Genomic DNA, 18680 nt, shown 5'->3' on the forward strand with positions numbered 1-18680 from the left:
GTTGCAAAGTTTTTTAAAGTGTTATCTTAGGTTTACTACAACTTAAGATAAAAACATGCTATGTTTTACCACCTTTCGGGGTTGAAGATCACATTTTGGATGGACGAAAAGTTATGAGTACTGGAAGTGTTCGACATGATCATAACTCCGTAGCACTCGCTTGGATTGGCCAAGTATATGTATTGACTTTGCCCAAGAATAGTGAGTCATTATCAAATCTGATGAGATTAAATGAAATACAAATTATGACTAGGTCTTACGAAGCAAAATTTTTATATCTTGCGATCAACTAATCAACCATTGTTATACAATGATTATATATTTTTTTCTGTTCGTAAAACCAAACATAAATTATTATATAGTGTAGTCACTCCATGATGTATCAAAGCTATGAGGAAACATGAGATATTGAGATTGATAAAAGAGGAATATTTCTAGGAGGCTACAATCAGATTTCTCAGTAAATATAGAAATGGCTGATGGTTATTTTCTTGAATTTTGGTGACACAGGATGGATTCGATCCCCGGTATTCCTAAAATCTTCAGTGGCAGAAATTTTTCTCCTGGAATGCATTTGAGTACTTTCATAAAAAAACCACTTGCGTAATAGCAAAAATATTCGCGCTTAAAAAAGTAAAAGTACAACAGCTCACAAAGCAACAATACTAAGGGCCCTATTACACTAGGTCACCAGGCGACGTCCCCGGTGGCGTCACCGGTGACATGACTGGTTGGTGGGCATTGGTTCTTATGGCGCCTATTACACTAGGGTCACCGGTTGCGTCACCAGCCTTTGGTGACGGACCGGTGACTCTGCCCCGTGACCAGACGAGTAACCACTGGTGACCAAGATTTGTCGCTGGGCATTGAATCAAATGAGACATATTACACACAGTCACCGCGGTTGCGTCACCACTGTATTTTTGTGTTCTGCAAGTTCAGATTGTTGCCAGTGTAGTGAGTGGACGTATTGTCGGAAAACTATGAAGAATTGCTACTACATTCAGTTTCTTTTTCACCACCACCTTTCACAATACACTGGTTTTTTTACCGAGTCATCTTCCCTTGTTCCCTTCCCTGCATCTCGTCCCCGCTTAATCAATAACTTTTGATCACTAGACTTTTTTTTACTGAAGAGTAGTAACTTATATAACTATATAACTTAACTTAACTATAACTTAATAACTTAAACTGAAGAGTAACAACGAGGTGACAGCGCTGAATGTAGACACTGACTGGAGTGGAGGAACTTTGGGGGTTGGTCTCCTGGTGACTTCTCTGGTGTTCAGGCTGGCTGCCCGTACAGTAACCGGTGACGTCACCGGTGACGCCACCGGTGACATCGCCTGGTGACCTAGTGTAATACGGCCCTAAAAATGTAAATGTCCCCACAAGACTACTTCTGAGTGTGGAGAAGCCCGTTCAGCAGCCATTTGATTCGTAATGCATTTTATAATGAACATAAACAACAACAAATTATATAAATATGAATTCAGTAATAGTAGAGAAAATAAAAAGAAGTGTGAAAAATAAAGCATGCAAAATAAAATAAAAGTAATATTAGATATAGGAAATAATTAAATTAAAATGCAGATTTCAATATCTTAACAAAATTCAGACTTAAAAAGAATGATTCTTAGTATAAATATGTTTTATTGAATACAATTTTAAGTGAAAGGTTGAGGTTATTCATACTTTGAACACGTGAAGACTATCTTGTGTAGCGATTATTAAGTGATTGAATACTGGTAGGCCTACGTTGTGGAATACAAATATTATTTAGCCTGTCGATGTAAACCAATAAATCTGTGTTTAAAGGGTAGGCCTAGACCTATACTTCTAGGTGTCGAGATTCCTTCGGAAACACCTGTAAAAAAGCCAGTGATGTGACAATAAAAGCTTGTTTTAGGTCGATATCCTAGGATCTTCTTTTACAATACTTCAGGATAGACATAGGTGTTGGATAAAACGCATAGGTGATTTGGTGGGATTTGAACCCGGTAACTCGGGCACCAAAGTTTGACGCTCTACTACTAGACCAGCTCGCTCGCCAATGTGCCAATACAAACACAATATAAGTCAAATAGTTAGGCGAGTATTGACTTTGTGATTGTAAATTTGGCCAGTCTCAAACCAGCATGTCAAGTTTTCACCCTAAAACAATAATAGACCAAACAGTACTAAGTTACTGCTGTCTAAAAATACTAAATAGTAATACTATTATTAATGTGTGTTATTAAAACTAATTATGTTTTTTCTCTTTTTTAGGTAAGTCAACCACAATGAAGTCTGAGTTTAGTTAAACGTAAGTAAAATCGTACATTAAAAAAAATCCATATATAATGCTAATGAATATCAACTTTTGAGATATTTATTGTGTAAGCCATACACCTATCAATCGCATATTTGAATGAAAAATTATGATCTAAAATTCCCCCGAAAAATATTAGTTTTTAATAAACCCTCTCCTAAGGTCACATACCTTAATTAAAGGGTTGTTTTTGATTACACTTAAAATATTGAATTTAGGTCATCCATCATACCGAACTCAATCTTTTCTAAAGGCAATTAAATTTTAAATTAGAAATAATAAGTTAATTGAAATTAAAATCACTGTTATAGCTGTATAACAAATTATGTAAAGTAACATTGAAATTAACATGCCAAATAATCTAATAACACTAATATAAAAAAACTTTATGAATAAAGTCAAAAATACATTTAGAGAAAGCAAGACATTTATGGTCAGTTTCATAATACTATAACCGATATTTTATAAAAGAAGGAAATCGATCCCTAAAGTATATAACTTGGTTAAATTCTATATCTATATCTGTTGTCGATAATTTGTAAATAATTATTCTTGATATAATACAGTAATACTAATAAATCATATACTGTTAGCTAACGAATATAAACGAGGTTCTTTGTATAAACAAAACTCAAGTTGTACAAGTATTCGAATTTTTACAGCGCTGATGGTGGTATCTCGGTCGTTAAGATTATGTAGGAATACCGCCCCACTCAAAACTACCGCGGACACGGATCTGCCTCTAGGGGCCCATGCAGACGGGTCCCATCTTCTTTTAGATTAGGTTATTTGTCTCGCCCGAAGCAGCAAACCGCAACAAAACCATTAGCAACTTAACTTAACACAATTTCCCTAACTGTATACATGCTTTGTTAACCCTGTAATTGAATCAAGAAGGCAGCCTTGTTCAGATAAAAACGTATGTATTTAGTTATTTTAATTTGGATTGTTCAGTTTTAAATTATTTAAATGCATATGTTAATCTTGTATTATACGATATATGGAAAAAAAATACTTACTAAGGCTACAAAGCTTTCCTTGACCAAGAGCATCCTCTAATTATGACTTTCCTTCTAAATTGGATTCTTCAGTTTTTGAAAGTTTTCTCAAGGGGTTCAGTAAATTTTTCCACATTTCCACATTTGATATTATTTAATTGGCTCAAGGTGTCAATTTGATCGTTAGTCACTTGTTATTTACAATATCTTCTAAACAGTATAATGCCATGTTTTTCCATTAATCAAAATACAAGATGAATAGCGTAGACAATGATAATACGTACTTCGTAAAGCTTATATCACACTTATATCCAATACGGTCTGTGGTTGTGCAATTCCGGGACAAAGTTAAATATGCAAAATCCTCTATGAATCTGAAATCCTTTAAGCGCCCGAAAAATCACGTGAGTTGTTCACTGGATATCGAAATCGTGGAGATCCGATTTAGAACATGATATCGCTTCAGCGGCCTATGTTCTGGAAACGATTTTATTGGAACGGCTATAAACCTTCTGATAACCTTCTGCGCCATTTTTACGACTTTTGTTTATTAAAATATCAAAAGCTATGGCAATTGTACTGCATTTATTGCTTTGTGAATTTTAATTAAAAATCTAAAAACTTTAAATATATGAGAAAAAGATTGTTTTGTAAGTAGCCTTATTTCTTGTACAGATTCTAATTCTACTCTCTGACGTATTTCACGACGGTTTGTTGATCGTCAGGAAGTGTGGCCTGTTCTGTCCAACCTCACTTTTTATTTACTCACATACGATTAAATTATGGCTAGGTGAAATAGGGGACATATAACTAAAATATTGTGTTAGTATGGTGTAAAAATAGTGTAAAAATAGGAGTTTGACTTTGTTAAGGATCGTTAAAAGAACATGATAAAAGAATGGCATAAAAATAAATATATCATAACATTTAAACAAAAAGATCACCAATTAGTACACGTTAAGATCACGGGGAAAAGGAACACAATCAATTCAAATTTTTACTTTCTTCATATCCAATCAAGTCATTTTCTCCTATAAACCTTATAGGTGAATCTTTCATTAGTAACTATACGATCGATGCTTAAATAATTACAGCTCCCAAAGTACACGTATTCTTTCTTTTACGTAAAATACTATATTGCAAGGTTGACATAAAATAAAAACATTGTGCAAGTAGATATAATACCAGAATATGACCCCACTTTCGGCGTTTTAGAGGCACTTTTAGGGCACTTTTTATAGGGGAAAAATGAGAAAAATGAGTGGCTCATTTTTTTGGCCACTTTTTTAAAGACCCAGCTCTCGACCTATACACCCCTATATAAATTTTCTACTTTTTTAATACTGAAAAATACTTCTGGAATATGGCTCATTTTTTTGACCACTTTTTTAAAAATCCAGCTCTTGGCCTATACAAGCCTATATAAATGTTCAATACCATTGTATAACTCTATTCCACATCCATTCGAACATGTATATCTCAAAATCATGCAAGGTTTGTACGCGAACTCGGGGGCGCTCTATGGCTATGTGTAAATTATGCCTGACTCTAACGAATGACTGTGAGTGTACCTAATGACCCTAATTAAAACCAATTGTCAACATTTTCTGCCTGTCTTGTGCCAATCTGTCTGGCATCAATCTGGTTTAACCCTTTCAGTGCTATGAAACGATATATTGTTGTTTTTAAAAATCTCTAAGGGATATAGAGAGGAAGGTTATTTTTAATAAAAAGTAGCAAAACGGCCATTGGTGACCTGCATGTTCATAGGATACACTAACAACCACTTAGCTAAAAGATTCGCCCAATCCGATGATTTCGAGGTGTATGTCTAAACCCAAGGATTATGAACACCTCACTATGCCCCAGCGGTTGTAGTATATCGCTACAAACACACAGGTCACCAATTATTTGCCACACAGGACGGGGATGGAACCCCGAGCAGACGAATGCCACTGGCCAAGTGACACACGCCTTAGCCCTCTCGGCTATCTGTGCTTGAAGACTGAGGAGTCAAAAACTGGTATTTAAGCTAACACCACTGATCGCGAACAGATAGCGCTACAGATGGTTGTTCAATGCATTACTAAGTAGCAGCACTAGTTAGTCATGGACTATTTAGATGATATTTTTCAGTTGAAACACAACAGTGATCATAAATGTGTTCCAGAGACTTTGCTGCAAAATATTATTTTTCTTAAAATAGCTATAAGTTATTAAGATAACCTTGTCTAACTAAATCAAAGTTAAATTCAATATTACGTTGTAAACTATATGTATTTTGATTTTATATGAGATTTTGGTTTCAAAGAATGCTATCAGAACATACAAAATTATAGGAAAACTGGGAAAATTATTACAAAAACTAAGTTTTATTTAATGTTTACTACAAATACTGGGATTTATCTTTGTTCTATATTTTCTTATTGTCTTATTATTCAAAATTAGCATAATTATTAAAATAGTGACAACATTACAGTTAAAATTCAACAACATGTAATGGAATTAAAAGTCTTACAAAATATGAACTATTGGCCTAGCACTGAAAGGGTTAAACTGGTCTGTCTAGGGTAGGTTTAGACAATTACCAAATATGTTTGATTGATTGACCTTAATTATTCAAATTGTTAAGTTTTAAATTAATTTAGACAATTTTGTGATATAAAAAAGGGAGATTCTATAGTATCATCACTCACTCTTCCACCTGGATCTTCTTGTTTTGGTAAGTCTTTGATATGTAAGCCTAGTAGAAATAAGTTGTCGTGTGTCGGGTCATGGGATCAATTGGTTGCATAATTGATGTTTGTACTCATACTCTGTATTTCTTTTAACTTAGGAGTGTAGCTAATATTCCATTTCTTAAACACTTGGCTGATTTTGGTCACTAAGGAACTTGTAAAAAATATATACAAGTTATTTCTTAAAAACTTAGCCGAATTATACTCACTGGGGAAGTTTGAGTGACTTATTATTTAAAAACTTAGCCGAATTATACTCACTGGGGAAGTTTGAGTGACTTATTATTTAAAAACTTAGCCGAATTATACTCACTAGGGAAGTTTGAGTGACTTATTATTTAAAAACTTAGCCGAATTATACTCACTGGGGGACTTTGAGTCACTTATTTTTTTTAAACTTAGCCGAATCTCAATCACTGGGGACTTTGAGTCACTTATTTTTTTAAAACTTAGCCGAATTATACTCACTGGGGAAGTTTGAGTGACTTATTATTTAAAAACTTAGCCGAATCTCAATCACTGGGGACTTTGAGTCACTTATTTTTTTTTAAACTTAGCTGAATCTCAATCACTTGGGACTTTGAGTCACTTATTTTTTTAAAACTTAGCCGAATCTCAATCACTGGGGACTTTGAGTCACTTATTTTTTTTAAACTTAGCCGAATCTCAATCACTGGGGACTTTGAGTCACTTATTTTTTTTAAACTTAGCCGAATCTCAATTACTGGGGACTTTGATTCAAAAATATATACAAGTTATTTTTTAAAACTTAGCCGAATCTCAATCACTATATAATTTTTTCATAGGTAGTCTTCTCTATATAACTAACACTAACTCTGTATAAATGTAGACTCAGCATTCTGCTAAAAAGAGTTTTTATTTAAGATTTAGAATTTAGTTTTGATTTAGAAAATTTTAATTGCCATATATTATTGTATAAAATTGTTTTGAATATTAAAATTTAGAATTATGATTTGAATTATTACTTCTCATTAATTTAAATTGTAAAAATGTAATTTCTACTATATAGAAGATGCCAACCTATTTTTTAATTTCATATATAAAAATGAAGACCACATGTCAACATTGTTTTGCATCGCTCTCCAAAAAAAGCAACCTTATTCGCCATTACAAATTGATACATCAAATGAAGGTATGTAAACTATGTGATTTAATCTGTGATAGTAACATAGCTCTAAAATCTCATATATTACAAAGTCACAAGACTTGTAATTTCTGTAAAAGAAATGTTGTTGGTCATTTTAAAAGACATGTAAATTCTTGTAACAAATGTCCATATACAATGATTAAATTTGTCGGTGAATCGATTAAAACTGAACTTAAAAGTACTCTTCAGTCTTGTCCTCTACCAATAAAATGGACTTTAGTAAGGAGAATCAAATTTATAAAATATACAATAGATCAAAATGGAAAATTAGTTAATGAGAAAGAATGTATTGCAGATTTCAGAAGCCTTACTATCCTTACCATTGAGAAGAGAGATTTAAAGCCTCAAATTGAAAATGCTCTTTTAAAGATTGACGCTTCTATGCACAAATATCAAGCGGAAGGTAGTGGATGGATATATGACCACACTAAATATTGGCAGTTGCACGTTTACAAGTACAAGCCCCTAACTCCAAAGTCATACATTCCCACACCAAAAAGTATTAAATTGACAAAAGCAGTTTTAAATATAAAGAATGTTGATAATAAATGCTTCCTTTGGTCAATTTTAGCAGCTTTACATCCAAGGAATGCTAAACATGCTAATAGAGTCTCTAACTATGCACCCTACGTAGGTAAGTTGAACATGACAAATATAAAATATCCCGTAAAAATATCTGACATAGATCAATTTGAAAGAAAGAATAATATAAGTGTTAATGTATTTGGAGTTGAAGACCAAAAATTTATATATCCATTAAGAAGAACCAAACTGAATAGTAACACTCATATAGATCTATTATTATTACAACAAGGTCGTAAATCACATTACTGTTTAATTCGTGATTTTAATAGGTTAATGCTACGGTCAACAAAAGATAACAGTAAAAAGCATTTTTGCAAGTTTTGTTTACAACATTTTTACACCAAAGATAAATTGGAGTGTCATATAACATATTGTAAAAACTTTGATGTCCAACGAGTGGAAATGTCTAAACAAGATACATTACAATTTAAAAATTATAAATATCAACTTAAAGCCCCATTTGTAATTTATGCTGATTTTGAGTGTTTTATAAACTCTAACAACCATACTCCATCTGGATTTGCATTTGTCGTAGTAAAAGATTCTAAGATTATTTCTGAAGAGTTATATAGTGGCGAAAATGTTATGGATGTGTTTTTCGAAAGGTTGTTTGAGACTTATGACTTCATTAAAAATCAAATGGCAATATATATCCCCCTTGTAATGACTCCTGAGCAAGAGGCATCTTTCCAAAACTCAACACATTGTCATATTTGTGAAAAGCCTCTATATTTTGATAGGGTACGGGAACATTGTCATTCAAATGGCCAATACCGTGGAGCTGCCCACAATGATTGCAATTTAAACTATAAAGTAACAAAGAAAATACCAGTATTCTTTCATAACTTAAAAAATTACGATGGACATTTAATTATGCAACACTTGGGAAAGTTTAATCGTAAATTAAATTGCATAGCCAAAGATATGGAAAAGTACATTTCATTCTCTGTTGATGATTTAGTATTTTTAGATTCCTATAACTTTCTGTCCCTTCCATTATACAAATTAGCTTCCAATTTAAATACATTTAGATTCATAGACAATCCACTACTACAACGCAAAGGCGTATTTCCCTATGAATATATGACAGGACCAGATAAGTTTGCAGAGTCTCTACCTCCAATTGAAAAATTTTACAGTACTTTAACTAAAGAACATATCTCTCCCATCGAATATGAACATGCTAAAAATGTCTGGACCCATTTTAATATACATAATTTACAAGAATATCATGATTTATATCTTAAAACAGATGTATTGCTACTGGCTGATGTGTTTGAGACATTTAGAGACCTGTGTTTAAAGGATTACAAACTTGACCCCGTACATATGTATTCACTTCCAGGACTAACATGGGAAGCTTGTCTTAGAATGACTGGTATAAAATTACAATTATTTCAAGATATTGACATGCATTTGTTCATAGAAAGTGCAATCAGAGGAGGAGTCAGTATGATTTCTACACGTTACGCTAAAGCCAATAATAGATATATGGGCAAACATTATGATCCCAATCAAGAAAGTGTGTATTTAATATATTTAGATTGTAACTCGCTATACTCCACAGCTATGTGTGAGACACTACCCGTGGATGGATTTCGTTGGACGAATGAGATAGACTACAAAAACAATCAAAATGATGAGTTTGGATATATCTTAGAAGTTGATTTAAAATACGATAAAAGCTTACATGATTTACATAATGACTATCCATTAGCACCTGAGAAAATGAATGGCAAATTAATACCTAATTTAAATGACAAAACTAAATATATTTTACATTATAAAGCATTACAAAAATATGAGGAATTAGGTTTGGTTGCTACAAAATACTATAGAATTTTAAAATTTAGACAATCAAAATGGCTTTCACCCTATATTAATTTTAATATTGAAAAACGCAAATGTGCTAAAAATGATTTTGAAAAAGACTTTTACAAATTGTTAAATAATAGTCTCTTTGGTCGAACAATTATGAACCAACGCAAGTTTCGTGATATATATCTCAAGGATGAGTCACTATTAACAAAATATGTCACTAATCCAAGGTTTGACTGTAGCAAAAAGTTCGATAACAATTTACATGCTATACATTTAAATAAATTAGTTGTAAAGTTTAATAAGCCGATATATTTGGGAATGACAATTTTGGATATTAGTAAAGTAATAATGTATGATTTCCACTATAATTATATGTCAAAATTTAAGAACAAAAGATTTCTTATGACTGATACAGATTCTTTAATGTATTCTATAGTTACAGAGGACTTTTACAAGGAAATAGAAAGTGACTTGCACTATTTTGATACCTCTGGATATAGTAAAGACCATTTCTTATACTCTGATAAAAATAAAAAAGTCACAGGCAAGTTCAAAGACGAATTAGATGGTCATATTATGTATGAATATTGTGGTTTAAGACCAAAGTTATATTCTTATATTCCTCTAAAATGGTTATATGAAGAAGACAAGCAAGCTTTAGAGGTGAAGAAAGCTAAAGGAGCTGATGGTGCTACAGTTAAACATCTCCTTAGACATCAACATTATTTGAACTGTATTGCAACTGGGCAAGATTACTATGAGAATGTGACAAGAATTAAATCTACAAATCATCATCTTCAAACCTTAACCATGAACAAGAAAGTACTATCATTTGACGATGACAAGAGGTTTATTCTAGAAGATGGCATCAATACGCTTGCGCTTGGTCACTATAAAATTGATCAAACATAAATCTATATTTGCCATTATTCTTTGACCTTTCTTTGTCAATTACAAAAAAGCCATATTTAGTTTTATCCCAGCATTGGTGGCAGAGATTTCTAAATTGGTTAAATGAAAAGTCATTACCAACATGATTGTTATATACATGTTTTAAATTTAAATCATCTTGTTTAAATAATATTAGGAAATTTACATTATCACGTAAATGTTTGTGTACTTTGCTGTAAGATTGACACAAGTAAAAACAGTTAATATTTTTATGTCGACCCATTGAAAAAAATTGTGTAATATTTTGACTATTTATGTCATCAAATACAACAACTGACTGTGATTTTACATCATTTGGTGTGATTTCACAGTCAGTAAACGTGTGTAATTTCACTTCGTCACACAAACTAAATATTTCAATTATTTTTTTATATTTTTCTTGTTCTAAAGATTTAGATATTAAATATAAGTTTGTAAATTTTAATCCTTCCTTTCTTACAATTAAATTGTAAATTACAACCGTCTTCCCACTTCCACTTGGACCACAAATAACACATCGAATATTGGTAGGAAATAGACCCAACTTCTTTGGTATATTTTCCTTAGTATGTACTATTTTAAATTTGTGTTTTTGTTGAATAAAAGACATTTTTTATATAATAAAAATGGTAAAAAATAATAAGAAAACATGTAAAAAAGGCAAAGGTTTATTCCTAAAGCCTTACAGGGGTCGAGGGCTATTGAATACTCTTATAAATAATCTTCCATTTCCACTTCACATACCATCATATCGGTACTGTGGACCTGGAACGAATATACGTCAAAATCTAGCCAAAAATGTACCTCCAAAAAATAAGTTAGACTCTTATTGTAAAGAGCATGACATATTCTACATGAATAATCCTGATACCGCTGCTCGGAACAAAGCAGACATGAGATTAGCAGACTTAGCTTGGACTAGAGTAACGGCAAATGACGCAAATCTTGCTGAAAGAGCTGCAGCTTATGCGGTGACAAATTTGATGAAGGCAAAAGCAAAAATGGGAATGGGATTAAAATTTAATAAAAAAAATGGACAACTACCAGCTGTTAGAGGCCGCAAAAGACGTGCCTCACTTCCGGGGGGTGTACCTAAAAAACGAGCTAAAAAATCTAACACCAAAAGTAAAAGAGTGCGGAATAGTTAATTTAGACAGTTCATCTGGCACACATTGGACAGCATATCGTAAAAATAAAGATATTGTAATTTATTTTGACCCATTTGGAATCCAACCTCCAAAAGAAGTAATTAAATATTTTGAGGGACATAAAATATTCTATACAACCGATCAAATACAAGATTTAAATAGTTCTATTTGTGGAATTTTATGTTTATCATTCATAAAAAATTTTTGTTTATAAAAATGGATTCATTTACTATAACATTTTCGGGTACAGAGCCAGAGCTAAAGTCAGTGTTCTTTCCTCCCATAGAATTAAATGATGATTATGTAATTGGATTAGTTGATTTTCAAAGTTATAATTCTATATTTAATGTGAAAAAACCTCTAAATACTTTAACATATTACAAAGTAGAGAAAAAAACATTACCAAAGGGAGAGATCTTAGTTGATGATTTAAACCAGTTATTAGATGGTAAACTTAAAGTTATAATACATAAAAATGGAGAAGCATTAATTAATACTAAAGTCAAACTTTTATTCAAAGGGCTTATTCCAAAATTAAATAAACTTAAAGGCAACAAATTAACCATTGGAGAAGGTGATGATGTTTTCTATTATGACCACAAAGCTCCAGTTACAATAGAAATTTCTGAAGGAACATATGAGGTGGTTGAGCTTGCAAAGGAAATTCAAAAGCAAATCCCAGACTTTTTCCTTACAGCTAATAATAAAACTATGAAAGCGACATTACTTTCTAGCCACGTGTTTGATTTTACAAAACCATGTTTAGGGTCTGTTTTATTGGGATTTAAAGGTGTTTCTACTCCTGGTGTACAGTTTGAATCTACAAATAAAATAAACATTAATAATGTAAATGTGATTAGAGTAAAATGTAATATTGCAAACGGGTCCTATTTAAATGGAAACAAATCACACACCATACATAGCTTTTATCCAGAAGCTCCTCCTGGCTACAAAATTATTGAAGTTCCAAGAAATATTATATATTTTCCTGTAAATAAGAGAAGTTTAGATGTTGTCAGTATTACATTTGCCGATCAGCATGACAAGGCAATTGACTTTAATGGAGAAGAAACTACAATTACTTGTCATATAAAAAAGATATGAGAATTTATAAGAATTTATCTATAAGTATACAAAATGCTAGGTTCCTATGATCAATAGGACTAAAGTTAAAATTTTCTATTAATAAAAATGGAAGATTTTCTAGATGTTACAGGGAAATCCCAATTCGACGATAGTGTGGTTAAAATTACAAATCACTCCTATGTTCCCCATAACACTTTAGCAATAAATAATTCTGATGAAATTCGAATATGTATTAATAATCAAGATTTGCTAACTCTCCCATGTAGGAGTTATCTGTATATTAAGGGAGAAATTGAAAATCATGATAAAGGTCATTTTATAAATAATGCATTTGCATTCTTATTTGATGAAATTAGATATGAAGTCGCAGGTAAAGAAATAGATATTGTAAGAAACCCAGGAATTTCTAGTCTTATGAAAATATTGAGCTCTTACAATAAAACAACTAAATTGTCAAATGTGGCATTTGATTCTGACACGAATTTAAAAGAGTTCCATAAAAGTGGCAAGTTTAGTACTTGTTTGCCATTAGAACTGTTAATGGGTGTATTTGAGGATTTTAATAAGGTATTAGTAAATGTCAAACAAGAATTGGTGTTGAAAAGATCCAAAAATGATTTGAATTGTATATTAACAACCACTAGTGCTCCAGCCAGTGGTACTGCTGATGCAATTCCCAAAATTATACTTAACTCAATTCAATGGGTGATGCCACATGTAATACCATCAGATGGGGAGAAGTTACAATTACAAAAGATGTTATTGCAAAATAAAAATTTGCAAATTGCATTTAGAAGCTTAGAGTTGCATGAACTTCCATCATATCCCAATACTACAAGACATACATGGTCAGTAAAGACATCTTCAAGTTTGGAGAAGCCTAGGTATATTATATTTGGTTTCCAAACAGCTAGGGATAATAGTGCACGAAAAAGAACTGATGAATTTGATCACTGTAAGTTAAAAAATCTCAAAGTATTTCTAAACTCTGAATATTATCCTTATAGTGATTTAAATCTCGACTTTGAAAATGGAGATGTCTCTAAAGCTTATGAGATGTTTATGAGGTTTAGAGAGACTTACTATAATACTATCCCAGATCCTATGATTAGTAGGGCTGAGTTTATGAAGAAATATCCACTAATTGTAATAGACTGTTCTAGACAGAACGAAACAGTGAAGGAAGGAATTGTTGATATTAAATTAGAGATTGAAACTGCAGAAAATGTACCAGCAAATACATCTGCATATTGTTTAATAATACATGATAAAGTGTTTGAGTACAATCCTTTGTCAAATGAGATAAATAAAATGTAAATAAAAGATGAAAAACATTCAACAAGAATTGGTTGACTCTGCAAATCAAATACGAGAGAAATATAGAGCTTTGAAACGTGGCAAGTTTCTAGAGGCTGAAGAGAGGTTCCAAACATTCCAACCTTTAATAGAGCCATTACAAGAATTAAAAAAAATCGCCAAAACAGAGAGGCCTCGAATGGAGATTCTCCCAATGACTCCATCTAGAATACCAGTGATACCAAGATTGCAACCATTACAGCAATCCACCCCACAGAAATTAGATTTTGGTCTTTTAGCATCAGACTATTTAGGAAATTACCTCAGTAAAAGTAGTATGACAGACACTACATATGGTATTAGACGAGAAGCAAATAAATTTTTTATTGGAAATAAGGAAGTTGACATTGCCAATGATGATGTTACAATTGCAAATAAAACCTACAAGGGGACAAAAGGTTTGTGGCAATTGTTAACTTTAAAAGAACCTGAGGATTATACTCCGGCTGATTTGCAAAATTATAAAGAAATTTTGGAAGCTACAAATGGACATTTAAAGAGTTACAAAGATGGTGCACCAATTTCAAGTAATAGACATACTAAATATCTTAATATAATTAAACCTCTATTTAAATCTGTTGGTGAAGGTTTGAGACAAGTGACTGGTAATAAAATAGACTATATTTATTGGGATGATCCTAATGAGCTTGTAGATAGGTTAAGACTTCTTTGGCTAAGTCGCCAAGCCGGTAACTCAGGAGTGGATAATGAAATAGATTCCATTATTGAGGAATTGAGAGAAAGTGGTATTATTTATTAAATAAAAATATGTTTATAGATAAATTTTATCGTTTATATAATCCATATAATAAGCCTGCAGAACCCAGGGCTAGTAATGAACCTACTTTGAATTTACAAGACGATAGTTGGAATTGTTTAAACCGTAAAATTGGTAATGTTAAAGATGGAGAGTTTGTAGATGATGTATCAACTTTGGGTCAGACATTAACTAGAAAAGGTGATGTCTTCTTACAAGGTAAAACTAAATATGAGTTTTTAGAATCTAAGAATAAAAATTGGAATGCTAAAAAACAGAAAATTACTAATGTGGAAAAGGGTGAAAGTTTAGATGATGTGCCCACTTTACAACAGACTTTAATACGAACAGATGGTAAATTTGTACAAGACAATAATAATTATGAATTTTTAGAATCAGAAAATGGTATTTGGAATGCTAAGAAACGGAAAATTACTAATGTGGAAAAGGGTGAAAGTTTAAATGATGTGCCCACTTTACAACAGACTTTAATACGAAAAAAAGATGGTAAATTTGTACAAGATGATAATAATTATGAATTTTTAGAATCAGAGAATGGTGTTTGGAATGCTAAAAAACAAAAACTTAGCAATTTGATGGAAGGTACAGATAGTAAAGATGCTGTGAATGTTTCACAAGTTCCAAAAATGGAAGTAGGCTATTGGAATTTTAATAATAAAAGGTTAGTACGTGTTAAACCTGCCATTGATGACACTGACTGTGTTACAAAAGAACAGACTATAACTTATAATAAAAAAGAAAAATGTTGGGATGCCAAAAATCAATTCATAAGAAATCTACCAGAGGGGGAACATTCGGATGATATTTGTCTAATGTCACAATCTATGCATTACGATGGATCAAAATTTGTATATGGAGAAAAAAATTTTAATTTGATGGAATATAATCCTGATTTATTAGTTGCTGACCCCAGATCTTTGAGTGGATTTAAGTATATAGATAATAGACCATATATACCAGAAAACTATGTATTTAAAAGAATGGAAGATAATCTATTGATTGGGGCTAATGGTGATGTATTTAGAGTTACAGGAAAGGATGATGTTATAAAAAATGAATGAAATTGCATACGAGCTTCATAAGCCTGCAAGAAAGAATTTCATTAGAAGGTCTTTTAAAGTATTGGGTATAAACGAAACCATACAAATAGATTTAGTTGATATGCAAAACTATGCTAGAGAAAATTCTGGCAATAAATATATTTTAACTTTAATAGATACATTTTCTAAAAAAGCTTATGCTGCTCCACTAAAGAATAAGACAGGGTTAGTGGTTACAGAAGCCATTAAAACCATTCTACCAAAGGGGGTTAAAAACATTCAATCTGACAATGGAAAAGAATTTTTTAATCAATATTTTAGCAAACTAATGAAAAAATTAAATATTAATCACTATCACACATTTTCTACAACTAAGGCTGCAATTGTGGAGAGGTTTCAGAGAACTTTAAAGAATTGGTTATATAGAGAATTTAGTGCTCAGGGGAGTTATAAATGGTTGGATTTACTTCCAAAGTTAATTCGAAAATATAATAATAAAGTGCATAGATCTATAGGAATGAAGCCTAACCAAGTGAATGTTAAGAATAGTAAATATGTGCATGAGAGGTTGACTTCTAAAGTAGTGCAAGTTAAAAAGCCAAGATATAAGGTAGGTGATAGCATAAGGATTTCCAAGTATAAACATGTTTTTAGTAAAGGTTATACTCCAAATTGGACAGGGGAACTATTTACAATAGCAGAAGTTAAGAATACAAAGCCTGTGACTTATATCTTGAAAGATGAAAATGGCAATATAATCAGGGGAGGCTTCTATACAGAGGAGTTGTTAAAGACCAAGTATAAGGACATGTATTTGGTAGAGAAGGTAATTAGGAGAAAGGGTGATTCGTTGTATGTCAAATGGCTTGGGTTCCCAAGTAGCCAGAACTCATGGATTTCCACTAAGGATGTCCAAGGGAGCACATCATGAGCCGGGAGCATGCCCGAGTTCACGCACAAACCTCACATGATTTTGAAAATATACATGGGAATGGATGTGGATTTGAAATTTTAATGGAGTTTGAACATTTATATAGGCTTGTATTGGACAAGATCTAAATATAGCTGGTCTTTAAAAAAGTGGCCAAAAAATGAGCCATATTCCAGACGTGATTTTTAGTATTAACAAAAGTAGAAAATTTATATAGGGGTGTATAGGTCGAGAGCTGGGTCTTTAAAAAAGTGGCCAAAAAAATGAGCCACTCATTTTTCTCATTTTTCCCCTATAAAAAGTGCCCTAAAAGTGCCTCTAAAACGCCGAAAGTGGGGTCATATTCTGGTATTATATCTACTTGTGCAAGTTCCCTTAAAGGTATTTAAAACTGTACCATTACCTCAATAATATAAGCTGCCAGACCAGTAAAGCTCACTTGGACACCCGGGAAAGATTAGTTGCTGTTACGGCCACTAGGGGAACCACAGTCATCATTACGCTCGTGGGTCTTGTTTGTTATTGCACGTGTTTCTAGCATGTATTGTACAACTGTGCCGTTACCACAGCCATAGCAGCTGCTAGACCAGAAAAGCTCATTAGCACACCAGGGAAGGATTAGTTCTGGTTACGGCCACTAGGGGAACCACAGTCATCATTACGCTCTTGGGTCTTGTTTGTTATTGCACGTGTTTCTAACATGTATTATACAACTGTACCGTTACCGCAGCCATAGCAGCTGCTAGACCGATAAAGCTCACTTGGACACCAGGGAAGGATTAGTTGTGGTTACAGCCACTAGGGGAACCACAGTCATCATTACGCTCATGGGTCCTGTATGTTATTGCACGTGTTTCTAGCATGTATTGTACAACTGTACCGTTACCACAGCCATACCAGCTGCTAAGCCAGTAAAGCTCACTTGGACACCAGGGAAGGATTAGTTGTGGTTACGGCCACTAGGGGAACCACAGTCATCATTACGCCCATGGGTCTTGTTTGTTTTTGTGTTTCTAGATGTATTGTACAACTGTACCGTTACCACAGCCATAGCGGCTGCTAAGCCATTAAAGCCACAGAAAACGTACTAGTACGTTTTCTGTGGTAAAGCTCACTTGCACACCAGGGAAGGATTAGTTTTGGTTACGGTCACTAGGAGAACCACAGTCATCAATTACGCTCGTGGGTCTTGTTTGTTATTGCACGTGTTTCTAGCATGTATTGTACAACTGTACCGTTACCACAGCCATAGCGGCTGCTAAGCCAGTAAAGCTCACTTGGACACCAGGGAAGGATTAGTTGTGGTTACGGCCACTAGGGGAACCACAGTCATCATTACGCTCATGGGATTTGTTTGTTATTGCACGTGTTTCTAGCATGTATTGTACAACTGTGCCGTTACCACAGCCATAGCAGCTGCTAGGCCAGTAAAGCTCACTTAGGCACCAGGGAAGGATTAGTTGTGGTTACGGCCACTAGGGGAACCACAGTCATCATTACGCTCATGGGTCTTGTTTGTTATTGCTCCTGGTTTTGGGTTGCCCAGAGTTTCCTATGTTCAATACCGGTGTAACAGTGCCTGTACGGGAGTTTTACACTTGAATTCATACTGTTGTTGCTTTTGTAAATCAGTGTTTTATTGGGAAATGTATAATGGTCTGATGATTACATACAATTGTTGTTTTACAAATATTTAGGGTGAAGAATAAAATCATTTATACTATTGTATTTAGCGTTTAAATGTGTTATATACAGGATATCTTTTGTTAAACGCAACCCTAAAAATTACA

Source organism: Macrosteles quadrilineatus, unplaced genomic scaffold, assembly GCF_028750875.1.
Source record: "Macrosteles quadrilineatus isolate MER2022 unplaced genomic scaffold, UCM_ALF_1.0 Scaffold_7__1_contigs__length_78375512, whole genome shotgun sequence".
NCBI classification, from domain to species: Eukaryota; Metazoa; Arthropoda; class Insecta; order Hemiptera; family Cicadellidae; genus Macrosteles; species Macrosteles quadrilineatus.